Source organism: Marmota marmota, unplaced genomic scaffold, assembly GCF_001458135.2.
Source record: "Marmota marmota marmota unplaced genomic scaffold, marMar, whole genome shotgun sequence".
NCBI classification, from domain to species: domain Eukaryota; kingdom Metazoa; phylum Chordata; class Mammalia; order Rodentia; family Sciuridae; genus Marmota; species Marmota marmota.
The window spans coordinates 7,976,578-7,997,839 of record NW_026000108.1 but is presented as its reverse complement, the minus strand read 5'-3'; the positions used below and the strand labels follow the sequence as shown (position 1 = coordinate 7,997,839).

Below are 21,262 nucleotides of genomic sequence, written 5' to 3'. Positions count from 1 at the left end.
CAAAATAATTTATGGAATACTGTTCCTATTGTTCAAAATCTACCTTTCATACATGACAGGTTATCTTGGAGATCTTAACATTACAGCCTATGTAAATATGTATTATTGATTTTAACAACTGAATGTACAGTTGAAGTAGGATTTCTATGTACTCCAGCAAAACCTTTCCTGCATAAAGATCTCTTCTTATGTTAGAGTAATAAGAACAATAAAATTATCACTTATGATTCTGTTGGTATCAAAATAAATAAACTATGGACTAGAGAATCATTACATAATTATTATTATTATTATACTGAATGTTTTTATCTAATCTTAAAAGAAATTAAAATAAAAACACTTACATAGGCCCCAGCTCTGTGGCTACTGACCCTAACATGGATGTTGGTGCCATCTGGATGGTGTCCCACATCATGGATGTTCCAACAATATGGAAGCATTAAACAATTTTCTCTATCAATTTTATGCTGCAATTGACAGCTGTACTCTCTCTCCTTTGGCCAACAGATATATATTCTTCAGGACACAATCCTAGAGTGATACATTTTATATTTAAAGGTACATGTCTTTAAAAATTTTGAAAACCATTCTCAAATTGCCTTCTCAAAAACAGAAACAAAAACAAACAAACAAAAAGCCCGGTGGCAGTTTACAATCTTTACAACACTGTATGTCCATTTCCCTTACTTTGTAGACAATACTTGACAGTATCAATCACATAAAATATGAAAATATTTTTTGCAAACTGTTAAAAACCTCTGTGAGTATGCACATGTGTATGCTTGTCTATAATTTTACAAATATGACACATGCTATACAATGATACACATGATACTATTAATATTGGTTACCTGGCTGTGATGATGGAGAGGACAGAATAGCATGAACAAAAGAAAGCTGAATGGGTAGCTGCATTTAAAAAAATTTAAGCCCAAATTATTTAAAATGAATGTTTTCCAAAGGATTGCATGACATATGATTTCATAAAAAATAATGCATATCCTTTTCTATAATGATGCAGATCAAGATCCCTACTGAAAGAAGCAGTCCTATTGTGATCCTTAACTTTTGATGAGAGTCACCAGTCCCTAATTTGTTTGAGAGCCTACAGAAAGATCTAGCTCTCTATTCAGTTATAAGTAAAAGCAAACCAACAAAAGTTATCAGCTCAGCTGTGCAAAATGTATATCCATTTCTATTGAAAATAAAGTGTGTGTCAGTTCTGGTTTTGTCCTTGAATTATCTGACTCTGTTTTCAGAAGGTGTGATCAGGGCAAGGAGTCCTTCTGTAGCATATGCAATTAGAAAGCTTGGCAGTATATGTAGCCTGAGCAAATATGCATTCAGAATAAATATTCTCATGTGCCCTTTGACATATACAGCAACTGGTATAAACAAATCAGTTTAAAGCGACATTGTGCAAACTGATAGATGCCCACAAAAGGTAAATATCTGTTTTTTGTTTAAATATATAAAGTAGATACAGTCAGTTTATGTTCAGCACTGTGTAGTGGAACGTTGAGCTGAAAACATCTTGATGTGAAGCTTCAATCACCTATGATCTGATCACTGGTCTCATCATAAGACTCTTCCTACAGTTAGGCCTAGGCTGTAATTTTAAGCTGACCCTTATCATCTCCTTCCTCATCTTTACTTACCTTCTCATTCTCCCTATTCCTGTAAGTGAGTGTGGAGCTGGTGTCACACAATAATTAGCTTGTGCAATAACAGAGATATGGTTGGTGTAGAGCTAGGGCATGTGGCTGGTTGAAAGCAAATAGAAAATTATGCTAATTTAGATACTTATACTGGGCACAATTAACAGATTAGGGAATCAAATTCACAACTTTTTAAGATTACCTTCAAACATTCCTATATTTCAGTTATATATATATATGCAGAATCCAAAACTGAATGAAGATGCTGCTAGCATGAATGTTCATGAACCCCAGATCTACTAAGGATAGGAGCTGCGTGGGCCTGGGAGTGGTTTTAGTATACTGTTGTCAAAAAGGCAAAAATGGCATTGCATGCTTATATTTTTGAAATATTTTTACTAAGTTGTGAGGTAAAGAAATGGACTCTACCTGCCATCCTGTACTTATCATCCTGTTAGTGATAATTTATTAGAGTTACATTTGTTTTTGTGGCATTATTTACGAATGTACTTGAAGGAGACTCAGACTTCTTTCAATAGCAATAATAAAATTTTAAAAAACACTAAACAGATTCTACTCTGTATTTAAGGTAACACACATTTATAAACTTTTACATGTGTAGTCTTGTTCTAACATTTGATATCTCTTATTGTTCTCCATTCTTCCTTTTCCCTTCCTTTTTTCTTTCTGAATCAGGCATTTCATGAACACATCTTATTTGAAAAGGAACTATAAATAAGCATAGAAGAGACTTAATGTCCCATAATTTATATGTTATATATACATATTGTGCCTAGAAATATAGTCAATAAAATGTTAGGACAAGAAATACAAGGAAAGGAGCTAAACACTGTAACCAATTCTCTCACTTATAAGCGAGGAATCAAAGATGTAAGTAGGTGAAATATCTTACCCAATATTTCACTACCTATAAGTAGAAAACCAGGGAAAGAACTCAGGTCTCTTTCCCATCCAGAATATTTCCTGCCCTATTAAAATTTACCAATTATAATCCAAAATTCATACACTGAAGATTTGTGTGTGTGTGTGTGCACACGCTTGTGTGTCATTTGAAAGTCACTTGTTAAATACTCATCTTAAGGCTCTAATGTGGCAGTGATGGTGACATCTAGAGGTCCACGGATGTGATGGGTATGTGTGATGTGTATGTGATCTTGGGCTTTTTTTCTGCTCTCTGTGCCTGTGGCAATTGTCCTCCAAAGGACCATGGCCTCCTAGCATCCTCCTCTCCTTGAAAACTTTGCCACTTTCCCTTATAGGAAGTTTTGTCTTTTCTTCCTCTAGTAGAGCCACGTGGGTTGAGATTGACAAGTAGCCTCTTTGCAGGTGTCACTTTCCAAGAATTAACAGCTCTGACACATCGCTTCCAATTATGTTTGACGATGTCCTTGCAAAAATCTGTAGACAACCTTGTTCAGCTTGTCACTTGTGAATTGCACTTTTCTTGTCTGATTCTCTCTCCAAAGCGGCAGATATTGGGCCAGAACAAACGACATGGCCATGATGGTGAATTAGAGACTTAAGAAGACCATCCTATGAATGATTAGAAAACCACTCTCTGGGTGCAGCAGAGTGATCAAGGAGAGGCTGCTGATTGAATTCATTGGTAGGCACGGACAGGGAGTATCATCGAGTGTGATGGCTCTGAATGGCATGACTACGGGAAGTCTACACTCACACATTAATTTATACAGCATAGTCAGGAGCCACTTCTCAGAATGCTGAAGGAACCTGCCAATGTGTTATCTGAGCAGCTGTCATTGAACATTGAGAAATCCTAGAGGAAGGGAAAAGAGCCAGAAGCCATAAAGGTGAGAAAGTGCCCCACATTTTTAGAGTGGTACATAATTCTTATCCAAAATTACAGGTTTTTGTCACTATCTGGAGTAGGCATTTAAATTACTGTTGTATTTTAACACTTAGGATGTACAGAGTCTCTAATGGAGGTACTCGAGAAATATCCATTAACTGAGTTGACTCCATGAATGGAATTAGCTATCCCTGCACACCTAAATGACCCTTTTAAGAGCAAGTCCTGCTAAACTTCTCAGGTGGCTTTCTTTTCTTTCTTTCGGAGAGAGTAAATAAATATTTCATGATATAACTAACATAGTGAAATGATAGCAAGATTATATTATTTTTATTTGATTTGATGCTGGTGTGACAACTCTTTCATCATAAGTAGACAGGAATGCTTTAGAGAAACAATTCAATGATATACTCTTAGATCCATCCTGTTGAAAATCTTTCAGATGACGGCATGTAAGGTCTATTTGAATACTTGGGACAAGTTTAAAATGTGGATTTTTTTTTTAAATACCAGGGATTTAACCCAGGTATGTCCAACCACTGAGCCACATCCCCAAACCTTTTAAAATATTTTATTTAGAGACAGAGTCCAGCTGAGTTGCTTAGGGCCTTGCTAAGTTTCTGGGGCTGGCTTCGAACTTGCAATCCTCCTGTCTTAGCATTCCAAGTTGCTGGGATTACAGGTATGTACCACCATGACTGGCTAAAATCTGTTTTTACCAGAAACCATAGTCTATGTAAGTCAGGAGCTTCATTGTCTGATTCATTTTTCTTATTCCCAATTCCTAGAAAAATGATTGCTTGGTACATATGCTCTATATAATTATGATGAGTAAATCCATGAAGCCTGTGGACAGAGGAGCATCCTCAGTTCTGTAGGATGTCCCAACCTCTGTAGGTATCTCACCTGGTCTTGAAGCTTTCAGGGCGTTGGGTCACACTGAGCTCCAAACCATTCTGGGAATTCATAAGTTTCCATTCTTTTTCTGCTGTTTGTTTTAGCCACATGGGAATAATGTAATAATTACCGATACTGATTGACAAACCAGGAAACATCTATTTCATATAGTTCTGGAGACAGGGAGGATCAAGATCAAGGTGCCAAGAGAACTGGTTTTTGGTGAGGGCCTGCTTCCCACTTTACAGATAGCCAGCTTCTTGCTGTATCCTCACATTCCAGGACACTGGAGGGAGTTTATTTTAGGAGGAACTATTCCCATTTATGGGGCTTGTATTCTGGTGATCTAATTCAACCCTAATTACCTCCTGAAGACTCTGTCTCCAAATGGAGGTTAAGATTTTAACCTGTTAATTTTGGAAGGACAAATATTCAGTCCAGAGCACTCTCCCAGTGTGGCTTTGCCTCCGATGGTGTAAATGCCTATCAAATGCTCTATTGCCACTGCTAGATGGCTACCTGCTAGCCCTGCTGAAGATTCTTAGTCTGAAGGACTCAGTCTCAGAAGTCAAAAAAGAAAAAGAGAAGGAAAATAACAGGGCCATTACAAGGACCAACAATTTCAAGCAAGCTTCTGCTATAGGATTTTAAAATGCTCATGGCTGGGAGAAATAAGGTTTTGCTAGGGTGCTCATTCCCCAATGTGGAAATTACTTCATGTCAGTGGGATAGAATTTTTGAGATAACTTAATTACAAATTCAAATATTATATATAGTATATATAATCACTACTGTTGCAAACACTACTACCTCTACTGTTACAGGTCTTGCTGTTATATACAGTTATACCATCACTGTCAGTATTTCATGTTTTGTTGCTGTGCAGAAACTAGTTAATATAGAGTAACTAAAACTGCTTTCCTCAGAAAGTCTTCCTTGCAAGATTGGCCCTTGACTGGCATTCTATAACTTTGATTTCTCTCATTTCTAGAATGGAAAAATGTAGCTCCCTGCACCTAAACTGTTTGTATAAGCACTCTGGTTTATGCTGAACACTTGTTTTTTTTTTTTTTTCTGGAGCCTGCAATATTTGTGTGTATGAGTCAGCGGAGTCCTACGTGGCTGTCCCCAGTGGAGACCCTGTGTGATTGAGTACATTTGGAACTTAGAAGGTTGCACCTGGCTCCTCTGGACTGTGCCACAGGTGCCCTTTATCTTGGAAGATCTTGGTTTGTAACATGAAGTAAGGAATCATGGTCATGAGTGGGATTTTGCATGAATATCTTTAGTTTCTCCTAGTGAGTCATTGAACAAAGAGATATTTACATGAATTCTGACATGATTGACAGAGAAGGAGCCACACTGCCCATCAGATTCCCTGCACACCCTGCAGGTCCCTGTCATAATTTAATTCTTTTAGATTCAACTTTTTAAATATTTCCCATTTGAGGCCAAAACCAAGTATGATCCTATAAAATAGCATGGGTGAAATCAGTACTAATAAAATAATTGTTGAAACATTGAGCTTGTTTATTTAACTAGTTGAGGTGATGGATACATTTATGTAATTACTCATTCTTATGATTGGGCTTTATAATCAGTACTTGGGATGCATTTCTTCTTTAATCCTTGCAACAATTCTATGAGGAATGTCTATTTAAAACTGAATTTAGATGGACAAATTAAGGCAGAGTTAGGGCAACCAACAAGTCAGAGGTCCACAGCTGAAAAGCATTGGAGCTGGCATTTCAAACAAGGGTTTTATAGCATGTGAGTCTTGATACTCCACACATCTGGCCAGTTCTTCCTAGATTTACCCTCCAGTTAGATCCTTCCATGCCTGCCTTAAACAAGCCATCCCCTCATCCTCTTCCTCACGGTCTCTATTTTGGGATGATCTGTCGCTCTCTAACTCTCTTTCACGTATCTGCACACACACATGCACATACGCACACAACACACACCTGTGTCTGTTAACCATGTAGATCATATATGACATACATAACCATCAGCAGCCATACAACCAGCCAAATACAGATCTGATTTCAGGGGAACATGAGTCTACATTATGTTAGAGACAAAACTCAGTATGTTTAAAATAAAACTCTGTGGTATACTTTAATCTGTTCTCCACTGGTTGCTAAACTCCTTGAGAAGAGGAATTAAATTTTAAATGAGCTAAAGTTCTTAACATCATACACAGGTTCTGATACATACTAAGAACCTAAATTTAAAAGGCTGTGGTTGGTGGATAAACAAAAGAGTGTTGCAGACAGATTCATTAGATGACTTGGGAAGATGGAACAGCATCCTTAGAGTGCAGTCCTGGACACACTACACTGTGTGGGTGTGGGCACAGTGGTAACAGTGGGTCCACAGTAGAGTCACAGCTGAGACATACGATGCATACTCAAAACATAAATATGACTCAAAACCACACTGGGAAATATTCTTCTATTTGTAATAGAAAAAACAACTGGGAGGATCCAAACTATTGATCCATTAGGAAATATGAGGTACATCTTTTCCATGATGTACTAAATGAAGAATTCAAGTGTTCCTATTCTAAGTATGTAATGACTGCATTTTCATTAACCCACACATATATTTGTATAAATGTATGTATATGCACACATGTATGATTTTTCACTCTCTATAAATGTGTGTATGTTCATGCATGTGTGTATATGTGTGTATATAATTGATTAAAAGATGAATATAAAAAATATCAAACTGTCAGATGAAAAAGGGTGAAATTTTACCATCATAAATATAAATGTTATACTTCTAATCATGGTGAGATTATGGATACTCTTTAGTGGTTTGTAAGTATTTTTTATCAATATGCATTTAAGTAAATACAATCAGTTAAACTGATATCCTGGCACAGAAAAAATATCCATGTTTTATCAAGAGAGAAAAAATATGTAGTATTTTAAAACAGTAACTTATTTATTAAGACTATGTGTTGCTGTGTATTTTATGCATATTTATATATCTTATATCTATATCAAGAATGTAATCTAAACTGATTTTTGGTGGTACATTTATGTAGGATGTTCATTTTCTAATTGGCTCTTTCTAGATTTATTTATTTTTGCTATGCCGTGGGTTATTTTATTATAAAAAATAATAAAAATAAAAACAAAGCAAATGGATAGATAGTCTCATGGCTGACGTCACAGAACCACAGTCTCCCATGTTGAACACCAGGAAGTCAATGCTTCTGCTATGGCAGACACGGTCGGTCCTCTGACTTTCACTCCTGGAATTCAGGAGCACCCACAATCTTCCCTCAATGTGACATTTTGAACTTGAGTCCACTGTGTTAGTCAGCTTTTCATTGCTTTGGCCAAAATAACTGACAAGGTCCACCTAGAGGAGGAATAGTTTATTTTGGCTCTTGGTTTCAGAGGTTTAGTCCATAGTTAGCTGACTCCATTGCTCTGAGCCCAAGGTAAGGTGGGATATCATGGCAGAAGTTTGTGAAAGAGAAAAGCCGATAGCTGAAGACCTAGCCAGTATAAGAGAGAGGCCACATGCACTGAACCCAGCAAGGCCAAAAGGGCAGAGCTTTCCAAGTCCTTTGGAGATCACGTCTTTCCACCATGGACTCCAAATACTGCATGCACAGCTATGAGCCTCATGTTGGTCTAGCTGAGTGTGTATATTGTTTTGGTACAATCCTTACTTTTCATGCCCCTATTTCTCCCTTTTGGAATAAAATATTTACACTGCTCCATCATACATTGCCTGTGTGCAACTTGATTTTGATCTTTACAGGTAATCACAGTGAAGAATTTGCCTTGAGTCTCAAAGAAGATTTTGTATTTGGACTTTTGGACAATGTTGGAACTGTCAAAACTATGGGGACACTGGAGATGGACTGAATGCAGTTCTCACTGTAAGATGGATGTGAGTTTTTTAAGGGGAGAGGGGGACTGGAGATTGAACTCAGGAGCACTCAACCACTCAGTCATATCCCCAGCCCTATTTTGTATTTTATTTAGAGACAGAGTCTCACTGAGTTGCTTAGGGCCTCACTTTTGCTGAGGACTGGCTTTGAACTTATAATTCTTCTGACTCAATCTCCTAAACCACTGGGATTACAAGCATGTGCCACCGTGCCTGGCTGGACATGAGTTTCTGACAGCTAAACTTTATGGTTTGGATATGAGGTATTCCCTGAAAGTTCAAGCCCAATATGGTACAGGAACTTATAAATTGAAACAATTAGAGTGTGAGATCTGTAAATTTAATCAGTTTATTAATCTATATGACTGATTAATAATTTTAAAGAACAACTTGCTAAATGGTAACAATAAGTGGATAGCATGTGGCTAGAGGAAGTATATCACTGTGAGCATGCACTTGGAGATGATATTATCCCTAGGTTCTTAGCTCAAACTTCCTAGCTATCATGAGCTGAGCAGCTTTTCCCAGCTCACTCTTCCACCATGACGTTCTGCTTCGCCTCGGGCCCAGGGCTTGGGGTCAGCTCCAGAGGCTGGGGTCAGATGACTATGAACTGAAACTCTGAAACCATGTGCCAAAATGAATTTTTCCTCCTCTAAGGTGTTCTTGTCAGGTATATTTATCACAGCAACTAAAACTGACTAATAGAAAGATTGATACTGGGAATCGGGTCATTGCTTTGACTAACCTGACCATGTGGTTCAGAAAACTTCCTCACTCTCACTTACCACTTCCAAACTGCCACAATCTGAACAGCTTTCCTCCACAACACACCTTCACCATGCGTTTCTGCCCCACCTAAGGTGCAGAGCAATGTAGTCACGACCCATGGAATGAACCATGAGGCAAATTTAATGTTTCTTCCTTTAAATTGTTCTTATCAGGCATTTTAGTCACAGAAACTAAAGGCTGACTAACATACCCTCATCTCTCATAAATGCAATTGTAAAAGAAAATTGTTTTGCTTGTATCCTTAGAATGAATTTAATGGTATATTGTTCCTACACATATCAAATTTTATTACCTGGAATGACTTTCTCTATACCATTTGTAGTCTTATTCTATCAGTATTTGAATTCTTCCTTCCTAAAAGCCCTGACTTCCCTGAGATCCACTGTGGAATTCCAATTTAACTTTTTCAAGCTAACACGAATGTACTGAACTCACAATGCTAACTATTATCTGAGAAATAAATTATGAAACTTCTTAAGCTTAGTTTATTTACTTATTTTCTTGCTACTGCCAATGCTGTTCTCAAACTCCTGGACTCCAGTGATCTTCCCATCTGCACCATCACATCAGTTAATAATAAACATTTCCTAAAGTTTATGTATATTAATCGTGCCTCCTTTTAATGCCTGTTATTACAATGCACAAAATATTATTTTGCATTGACACACTGCAACAAAAATGAAAAACATTAGAAAAAGAGAAGTAGATGTTCATTATATTTTACTTCAGAGATTCATATTTTTATTATAATTTAAAAAATTATTATAGGTTGTCAACATGATGTAATATATAGCATTTTCTAATTGGAAGTCTCAAGTAAGAAAGATATATGAGAGTTCAAGAGTTGTAGCATTTGGAATTGAGTTCCCTGCTGCATGACCTTGAATAAATCAACTAAATTCTCTGAACATCAGTTTCATTATTTATAATTTGGGGGTGATAATAATACTGCCTGCATGGAGTTATGAACATTTACAATACAGCAAATGTAAATTGGCTGTTGGTGAGGAATCCACATCTACTATTTATGAGCATGACTGTCCCAAACCTAACTGACAGCATTTGAACTTCCTGTTTGATAGATTAAACTGACTGCTGAAACTGTTGGGCCTGCAAATGCAGCAGCCACCTCTCCTATATCAGTAATAGGTCTCAACCGTGATTTGGAGGATTTGGTAGTCAACTGTCCCAACTCCCTCTTCTTTGGACAGAGTGCCTCTGATGGGCATACTTTGTACTGCCTTCCAGGGTTTCCCACAGAAAGAGAGGCACAGTATTCTGGGGCAACGTATTTCCCTCGGCTTTCCCCTTCCTTGTCTTGTGTTCTCAATCTCACACTCAGAACTTCTTAAGTTCAGCTCCCAATTAAACTATTTACACTCAAGTCCTCTCTTAGATCTGCTTCTGCAGGAACACAAGCCAGGATGACCAAGGGTGTGGAATATGATATCCCTGCAACAAATGTGAGGTTGTATTCTGTACTGACTGCTTCTATACCATATGTATGAAAAATTTATTGTACATTTCCCACATCATTCAGCACCCATACATCAAAAGAAAATAAGTCAGGTAGTGTCATAAATCCTACATATAAAAAGGGAAGAATCATGTCTATCATTTCTAATTATCTATATTATCATTGTTGAAGATACAGAAACCACACAGAGGTAAACACCATGTTGATTTTGCTGCATAAAGTGATGTCCAGAGGGCACAATACTAAACGAAAGTTTCCAATCATTTTCAGCTCAGTGTGTCCTCTGGAAGCCAAACACAGTTCATTGGAAGCCAACCCAGTTCATCAACTATCCATTGATGTCTGCTCTGGAATGACACTCTCACATTGCTTTCTCCTTTAACACCATGTATCTGGTATTCATCACATAATGGCTTATGTGATTCGTATTCTCTCCATTATGGTTGTATTAAATTGATCAAATGGTACTTGATAGTCCTTATAGTGAAATACAATTATAAGCAAATGTCATATTCACTAACCCCTTTCACATCAATTTTCCCATTAAATCCTCCCATCAAACTATGTGTGTTTTTTACTAGTCTCATAAAATAGATAAAGAACTCACAAGTTAAAGAAAAATAAATTGTTTACACAAATTCACAGCCAGAAAGTACTTGTTAAGAGCCATTGAACTTAATTTTTAAGACAATTATTTTGCACCCTGTGGAAAATTGATTAAAATATTCTGAGTAGCTAATCAATACTGGTAAACCAGCAAATATAAAGGCATCTGAAATTTTTAAATCACAATAAGATTCAAAGAACTTTAATCTTTATGATGCAGATCCTCAAATGCAGGCTGAATTCACCACCCATATTCTTCCACAATGTTCCATACTTTCACAATTACACTATCTCACCATTTTTTTTCTGGCCATAACCTCATGGTTTCCCATTTCTACATGCCATTTGCAGAAAATAGGGACTGTGGTTGCTTGTCCATTGTGGCATCTCAATTGTCTGGGGCAGTAACTTGTATTATGGTTCCTAAACATTCATTGACTGTAATGTAGAGTAATACCTCTGTGCACTTGCTGCTTTCCATGAAGAGAAGCTCTCATTTATGAATGTGTTTTCAAAAGCAATTATCTCCTCCTTTGACAGTATCTACTATGATGCCAACTTTTATTATAAACCAAATGAGTCTAAAGAAATATTTTTCCATGAAGAAAAAGGTTGCTCAGTACTTGTGGAGGTTCATGGAAAATTGCAAGTTTGTAGGGGAAGATTCCTTGGTCAGAATTTACATTTCTGTAGTGGGGAACATTAATAATGTTATAAAATTTTAGAGTCCCAATTTTGCCTTCTGTGAAATAAAAATGATATTAATTTTGGTGACCATTGGTATTAGAAAAAATGAATATTAAGTGACATTACATTCTAAGAATTCAATAAATTGGGACTGTCATTCTCTTACTATGATGTGTGATTCTGTTTTTCAAGGAATTTATCAACTGACAGGCCTGTTCAGTAATGTGATTATTATGTCTCCCTCACTGCCTGAATGAAAAAACTAAGAAAGAACTATTGTGTGCTGTTCTATTCAACTTAGAACAGTGCCCAGGACAGAGTTGGTGGCTAATCACTGTATCTTGCGTGGATGAATGTCACTGTTTATAAGTCACTGGCTCATTCAGTATGCTCTCTGCCAAAACATATGGATATGATTTGAAAATTTAATATGTTTTATCCAGACAAAGCCAGACCTTATGTCATGAAGACTCACAGGATTGCTGGTTTTGGAGAGATGAGTTAGCATCATAATGTCTCATGTTTTGATTTGTCTCAAAGCACAGTACTCCTTAATTTGGGAGGTTTTCCACTTCTGGTAATGCTGAAGTTCTTTCTGATACAAACTAGCTGTGTAAAAGTTAACCAGCAAATTATAGACAAAACTGTATGCATTCACTGGATTAAATTTGTCTTCTGCTTACTCTGTCAACCAGGTTTGAATCAGCGACAGATTACTCCAAAAATATTATTTCAACCCTTAGCATTTCATGTATGGACTCTGGGAATCTACTCAAGCGGCACTCACACGGTAACTTCCTCTTTCCCTCTCCCCATGTTTTTTCTTCTCCACTTAATTTAGAATTTTATTTTATTTATTTTTATTCCTTTGCATATCTTTTAGTATTTTTAGTAATATCTTAAATGGAAAGTTTTCATTTTTATTAAAATTATTTTCTTCACTTGAACAGAATCATCTTGGTAAACATAACAGAAATAATATTTATTCTGGCACACACAAAATGAAAACTCAAAATCTGCAAATCTCATGTGCAAACACAAATTAAGTTGGTTATGATCATATTTACATGGCTCATGAATAAACGAGAAAAAAATAAAGAAAGAAATTGTAATTTCTTAGTATGCCTGTGTTCAACATGTTGAAATATAGCTCTGAGATTTGAGAATTAGAATTTTTATGGGTAGTATACATATCTTAAGTGTGTTCTTTTTCTAATAAAGTATTTGCATTCTAAAAGCACCATGCACTTATAAATATTCTGCATTTTCTCCTTTAACATTGCTAGAATTTTTTCTTACAACATGAAAATCTCATTTCCACCAGAAAAAGGCAGCTGTGTTCCTAATATAGAAGAGAATCACAACTGCTTTAAAAGTGAGCTCTGACACATTAATTCAAACTTTTGCCAGCTTCAGTTGTTAAACATCCAGTGAAAGGCAGGGATGGGAAATGGGAATTGTAAGAATACTAAAAATTCATGTTTCATTAAGCTCACTGGGTCCTTAAAAATAAAACAAACTAAACTAGTGAAACAGTTATTTAATTTTTTTTATTTTACTTTTTTTCTCATTGTTCTCCTATATCTGGATCTTCAAGCCAGTGGGAATTTTTATAATCTTCTGTAGTCTTGCATGGAACCATCTTGGCCATGGATGCTTTGAATTGAATTTGAGAGGTTAAATTAATTATAAACTGAAACAGGAAATTCTAACTAAAATGAAAACTTTTCAAAGGGATCATTAATATTTCCCAAGTGATTCATTTCTTGCTGCCCTTATTTCTCACCCTTGTTACATGTTTTATTCATTCTTTAGAGCAATAGCTCAAATTAATACAACTCTACACCAATGTTTAGTGAGGCTAATCATACTTTAGCAACGAATAATCTTGGAATTATAGAAACAGCACATAGACAACTTTGCATAAAATTTATTAACTTCCAAAAGGTAAATTGAGGCCCACAGAAGGAAAATGGCTTTTTGTATGGTAATTTCCATTTTAAAGATTTCAGGAGTCTGATTATATTGAAGACGATGGTGGTAAGTTATGCCAGTGTGTGTGAAATCTGGGATAACCCATAGGGAAAAGCATTAAAATGAGATCAATAATTTATATACACACCCATATGAGATCTGCTTCATGGGCATTGCATATGTAAAAGGATGCATGGGATCAATTTTTTTCCTTGCCTTTGTTGGTAGTTAGTCAGTGAACACTAAGTATTACAAAGTAGCTTTTCAGAATTTTTTCTTGAACATAACATGTATACATACACATCCATGTATACAGACCACGAAACTCACGGGAGTTCATATGATAAGTGTAAAACTGCCCAAAGGTATGCAATAATTACTTAACAAAAGTAATTAACAGTTCCCACAAAACTCCTAGTATTGTAGGGTAAACTCTGAAATGATTACTTGCTTTCCTTTAGAAGTCAAATAATATGTATCCTTACTTTTTCGGTTTTAAAAAATAAAAATAAAGCACCAAATTTCTCCTTATTTGACCAAGTTTTTCTACTAATATCCTAGGCATTAATCCAGATTCTAACATTGCATTTAGTTGTCATTTCTCCTCAACATCTTCTCCCTGGGACAGTTCCTTCATTCTTTCTTTGTCTTTCATGAGATTGAGATGTTTTGGAGAATACTGGTTAGTTATTTGGCAGAATGTCCCTAAATTTGGGTGTGCCAAAAGTTTCCTTATAATTAATGGAGAGGAGACATTGTGGGAAAGGATACCACAGTGGGGTCATGTTTTTTCAGGTAAGCTTAACTGGCAAGCAGTTAATGGTCGTATATATGGATTATCATCAGCAATTTTGTCTACCAGGTCAGTTCTTGACGCCTTTCTTTGCATCGTTCTTTATTCTTCTCTGAGTACCATGTCATGCTACATCTTCCATTTACGTGAAGAAATTAGTTTCAATTACTCATAGGAAAACAGTCCCAATTCACACTCACGCGTGAGTGTGAATCACATAACTCATTAGCAAAAGATTCGTGCCACAAATGACTGTCTTCAGGGCTGGAGCTCAGATTTCCCAGCAAAGTTTCCGGTGAAAACTTAAAAACTTCACAACCCGAGGGTGCCCTAAAGAGATTCATGTGAACTCAACATTTTCTTTCATTTCCAGCCACAAGGCTCTAATTAGACATGTCACTTGACGGCTGTGTATGTAAGATTCATGAAGAACCTTTTTCTCAGAAACTCACCAACTGTACATTGGACGTTCATCTCCTTTCTTCCCTTCTCCTGGGGTAAATCTTGTCTCCGCATGGCCATGAGGGAAATGAGGCTTCTTACTTCCCTAATTGGTGTAAGGTGTGCCACTGCTCAGGGTTGAGAATTCTTGGTGTGCCTCCAAAATAAACCTGGATCCTGAATAATGATTCCGCTGCAAAACCAGTGCCTTGGAACCCCACTGAGGTGCTGCCATCAACACAGAAAAAATCAAATTTCGCTCCGAATGGAGCCTTAATAACAGTTGGAAACTTCAGCCTCCTGGCCATAATTTATTTACAAAGAATCTTTTTGAAGGGAGCTATCTTGGAGATTTCTGTGTAGCTTTGATGTTTGCAAAAGTAACTCTGTAAGGATAGATAGAAAGATGATAGATAGAAAAATAGAGAGCTATACCTACAGGTAGAAAATAAGACAGGTTAAAGCAAGAAATCTTGCATTCAGTAACTCATTTATGTCATTTTATTGTATTTTTCCTTTGGCAAGCTTCTGCCTTGACCTTGGTAACTCTTAATCATCTAAGGCCAATTCCTTATCTTATTTCTTCCATAAACACACTTAGACAATATTTTCAGTGAAAGTTATGTTTAATTGTGTTGGAGTGAGGCTGTGAGGTTCAATGTGTGTTACAGGCAAGATACCTAGCAAAGGGTGTGTGATGGTCTGAACTGTGCCCCACTCTCTGAATTAATATGTTGAATCCTTAAGCCCCAGTGTGATTGTAGGTGGAGATGAAGTTTTTGAGGCGATGAGTTACTAGAATCTCTCTCTCTCTCTCTCTCTCTCTCTCTCTCTCTCTCTCTCTCTGTGTGTGTGTCTGCACAAATGTGTGAGTGTGTATCCACAGAGAATAGGCCATGTGAGGACATGAAGAAAAATCATCTGGCTTCAGACAGAAAGAAGTCCCACCAGAAACCAACTGTGCTGGCACCTTGATCTCAGACTTCCGGTTGCAGAACTGTGAGGAAAAATAAACGTCTGTGAAGCCACTTGGTCTGTGGTTTTTGGCTATGGCAGCCCAAGCTGAGAATTCCAGGTGCATCAATAATCCAGCCACCACTGTGGGCAAACAAGGTGTAGTTCTCCTTGGTAACCAAGCAGGGTCTATGAATTATCTCATAAAGAGGTGGTATCTGCAAAGCAGTTTCTAGCACACATTGGTTAATGAGTATGCCTATGGGTTATTAATTTACCCACACTTTCATTCATATGCAGGATTATTTTCTGCAATATTTGGCTGAAAAGGAGACTTCAAACATATGTACAAATATCAGAAGTTGGAAGTGAGAAGAAACACAGGGTAAAGGACTGTGAAGGATAGGAGGGCTCTGGTGGTACCCACTCCACCTAATACATACACCCAACTCAAAATTTCACAGGAGCTCTTGATTCTTAAATTTCTATAAAGAAAGTTATGGCAGAGTCAACAAGGTGAGTGTAAGTGTACACACACATAAGATGCACGTGCATGTGTGTGTAGGGATATGCAATGCATTCCACACTGCACCAGCTTGGAGTAAAAATGATGTGATTCCACCACTGATGGCCTTTGCAGGCCTGCCCTCAGGTCTACCTGCCTACATCATCTGCAGCCCCAGCAACATCATCTCCTTCACTGCAAGTCCACGGCCGGGCTCACTGAAGCTCACAGGAGTATCCTAAGCACCACAAGGAATCCATCATGCTCTTCCGTTTTGGATGTGGTCCCCTTGGAAACAGTCTTGACTGGGGTCTGATGCCTTTGATGACACACAGGGCAGTTACTCCAAGGTGGTTTTGGAAGCTTCCAGGGATTCACATTTTTGTAGTCAGTGTCCCCTTCTCCATCTGCATCTTGCTAAATTTCCTGGTCTTTTATGGGAACACCATGATTTCTTATTACAACACTTGATGTGTGTTTTGCTTTTAAATCACACCAAAGTTGTAACAGTAAGTTTTAACAAAAGGCCTTTATATACTCTTGGAAAATCAAATGCAGAACTGCATTTATTAATAGCATTTCTACTCCTTTTTTAATGGTTAAAAGTTTTAAAAATGTTTTATTGTTTCTTTTTAGTTACACATGACACTAGAATTTTTTTGGGGGGGCGGGGGTGGTTCCAGCTATTGAACTCAGGAGCACTCAACCACTGAGCCAGACCTCTTTTGTTTCTTATTTAGTAGGGTCTCACTGAATTACTTAGTGCCTCACTTACTGCGGCTGGTTTTGAATTTGCAATCCTCCTGCCACAGCCTCTCAAGCTCTTGGGATTACAAGCATGCACCATTGTGCCTGGCTAGAATAGGTTTTTATATAACTATAGAAGCATGGAATATGTCTGATTCTAATCAGGACCCCATTCTTTTGGACGTACTGGATGGTGAGATTCACTGTGGTATATTCATATATGTACATAGAAAATTATGTCAGATTCATTCCACTCCTTCCTTTTCCCTTTATTCTCTCCATTCCTCTTTGTCTAACCTACTGAATTTCTCTTTTTTACGCCTTATTGTGGGTTAACTTCCACATATCAGCAAAAACATTCAGTCTTTGGGTTTTGTGGGATTGGCTTATTTCACTTAGCGTGATGTTTTCCAAATCCACCCATTTACTGGTCAATGTCATAAAGTTATTCTTCTTAATGGCTGAATAATACTCCCTTGTATATATACCTTATTTTCTTTATCCATTCTTCTATTAAAGGGCATCTAGGTTGGCTCCATAACTTTGCTACTGTGAACTGTGCTGCTATAAACATTGGCATGTCTTCTCTTTTAAAATCATTTTAGACTCACTCTTTTAGATATCAGCTACAGATAACAAGAAAAGCAACAAATTATTATAATATAAAGTACCGTGATAATGAATCTAATATGTGACTATTATAAAATGTTTCCACTTACAATAGCAACACATAATTGTGCAAGGTCTACATAAATACATTTAAATGCCTCTGAGGGACATAAAAATGCTTTAGCAGAGTCATGGCCATTAATACCTTTGAGTATAAAGATGCATCATCCTAAAGTTTCTAAGTCTCCTTAAAATGTATGCATTTGTGTGACCTGATGAAATACCATCAGGATTGTATTGGAAATAAATCAATCTATTCTAAAGTTCAAATAGAAAACATAGCAATTATGATGATACAAAAAATGTTTAAAGAGAAATGCAATGATGGAGAATCAAATGACTATAGCTTATCGTAAACTACAGAAATGCATGGTGTATTGCTGTCATATGAACAGACAGACAAGGAAATGGCAGGAAGGACAAAGGACAGGTTTCTTATGGGAATTCATTAAAGAAAAGAAGGCCACTTTAAATCATTTGGAAACATATATAGTGCCTAAAAACTATTGAGAACCTTGTGTAGCCAACCAAAACTTATATTACTTAAAAATATTATATTTAAAACATATTATTTATATCATGGCCCATGCAAAAGATTTAAATTTTAAAAATGGAAACAACAAATGTAACAAAAACATTAGTTGAAGTGAAGAAAAATTTCTAATACCAATCCTAAAAGTTGTCAAATACAAAATGCAAATATGACAAACTTCTCTTTAAAACTAGGATTGTTAATGTCAAATGACAAACTTAGGAAGGCACGTGAACACTTCTGCCAGATAGATTTTAATTGCAGGCCAGCTAGTTTTGGGCAAAGAACAGAGACAAACAATACCTGGGAAAAGCAAATGTTTTGAAACATAAAAGATAGGGCTTAACTTCAGTCATAGGAGAGAGCCACAAACTGTAATTTTTGTGATGAGTGTGGCAAGATTAATGTGGTTGATATCAATGGTAGTGAGAGTGTGTAGAGGCATTCTTATTGTTGATTGGACATCATGAAAATTGCTCCCAAAGACAAACCAACATTCTAAATATCTACGTGTTTCTGCTGGATGATTGTATTCCTGGTGTGTATCTTACAGTCACCCACAAGTGTACGATGTTGTGTAATGAAAGATAATCATTGCTGGGCTGTGAACCAGAGCGCAGCACTTTAGGTGGAGAAATAAAATCAAATGCATAGTCTTCTATGGGAGACAAATAAAATATGGTGTGTGTGTGTGTGTGTGTGTGTGTGTGTGTAATATAATATGATGAAGCTTTCCAAAAAAGGGGAACTTTTGTTGGGGTTGTCTAGATAAACAACAACAACAACAACAACAATGAAACCTCTTCTCGTGTAAGAAAAGCAAAGAAAGACAGTAATAATGCTTTCAATTGTGAACAACACAATATATGTGAACAGCACATATATGTTAAACATATATTTGCTTATAAATAGGAATACCACAGAGATGTAGTTTTCACTGTATCAAGTTTATATCTCAGGATGTCAACCGTCTGCATATATTGCTAGTTAAAATCTTTGAAAATAAATGTTTTGGTTTTGTAGATCTCCACAGTATTTTTGTTTTCTATTTATTTAATTTCTGTTCAGTTTTTTCCTGTATTGTATTTTACTTTTATATGCTCCTTGTTAAAAATTGTTTTAGTCCTTGGATGTATCAACTTTCTTCATTATACTCCTCTGTTTCTTAATTTTTTTCTTTTCTTTTGGATTCAGTTGCTTTTCTCTTTAGACACTTCCTTAGAGCTTGCCTCAAAGAAAGGTTGAGAGAAGTTAGAGAGGTTACAGTATTTTACACATTTCTCCCATCCCTGGGTTCTGTTTTAGAGTGCATATTTCACTTTTTTTTTTAACTGGAGGGCCATTTGCTCACCTATTCCAAGCTTATCTCTAATTTTTTTTTCATATTTTCTCTCTTTTGATCATGGCTTACTAAAGAAACAGTATTATCAAGGTTTTGAGGTTTTGACATCTTTTCCTTATCTTTTCCTCCTGCTGTGCTTAAAAAACTTTAAAGTCTGAATCTTATGCCATTTTACTCTAAATTCCGAGCACATTCATTCCTTTAAAAATCTTGGGCCTTTTTCTACATTACCTCACTACCTTTGCCAACAACCAACAAAATTAATAATAATACCCTGAAATTGTCTAATACCTATTTAACACTAAATTTTCCTAAATGCTTGAAAAATGCCTGCATAGTCCTGACGTGATCTAAACAAGGCCATACCTTGCATTTGGTGCTAGTGTTCTGCATTCTTATGTTGGATGTTTTTTTTCAAGCAGGCGGGGTGCAAGCATGAAGCGGGGGAGGTTATCAAATTCATCATTTTCCTCTAATCAGATAAATTTATTTGTTTATGTTTACTGTAATCCAGAGGAAGTTTCCTTTAAATTTTTCATCTTGCTACTTAGTTTATATTGTTCCGCAAGCTTTTGTTTCTTCAGTTAATTATTTGTCTCTTTTTGATTAAATAATATTATTATTCCATTTCTCCCCTTAATTTATTAGTTTGTTTTTCATCTTCCTTTAGAAGTTATTCAAGAGATTACTGCATAAGCCCTTGATTTATTAAAGTCAATTAAAACACTAAGATATACAAGATGCATTTTAATTTCATGAACTCCCTGTGAACCCTACATGGTATCATGTACTTTAATCCTGGAAGGACATGGAAGCTTACGGGATTTGGACATATGTAGGTTTCTCCTGCCCTGGGCCCTGGTGTCTTGCTGCACTTCTAGCCTTCTGTTAAAGATCATTTTTATTTCTCCTGTTCCTTTCCATGTGAATGTGGTGGTAATGAAGCTTCATCTTGTCTGTTGGCTGAAACCTATCTTCATTTCCTCTTCACTTACTTGTTTTGAAGATTTTTGCCCTTGATCAGGTTTCTCCATCAGTGGTGATTTTCTTCCAGCACAGTTTATGCTGTGTGACTTCAATGTCATCAACTTCTGGCTTCTTGTCTCAAGAGAACTTAGTTGTCAGTCTGAATTTTATTCCTTTCAAGGAAATAAGTATGCCCTTTTCTATTTGGTCTCTTAGTGGTTTGTTTTGTACTTGTATTTTGTTGTTTATCTCTTTGTTTATTAGCAGTTTTGATATGATATGCCTATGGAGGGGTTTAGTTCTTATTTTATTATATTATTTGAATATCCTGCTCAGGTGTCTTCTGAATCTGAGATATTTGATGCATTTTCCCCATTTCTGATAACTCAGGACATAAGTACTTTACATAAGTAATATATATTTTGTGTAAATGTCTTGTATGACCTTAAACATTTTTTTTAAATCTTTTTTCTAGT

At 36.4% G+C, this 21,262-nt stretch overlaps 2 long non-coding RNA genes across 2 annotated transcripts; both read left to right on the top strand.

Moving 5' to 3' along the window:
• Positions 1–471: 471 nt before the first annotated feature.
• On the top strand, positions 472–4,124 carry LOC125610848. The gene is made up of 3 exons (XR_007340900.1): positions 472–558; positions 3,146–3,285; positions 4,069–4,124. It is a non-coding gene; the product is annotated as an uncharacterized LOC125610848 (long non-coding RNA).
• LOC125610847 lies at positions 4,114–5,683 on the top strand. The gene is made up of 3 exons (XR_007340899.1): positions 4,114–4,171; positions 4,278–4,382; positions 5,467–5,683. It is a non-coding gene; the product is annotated as an uncharacterized LOC125610847 (long non-coding RNA).
• Positions 5,684–21,262: the final 15,579 nt, after the last annotated feature.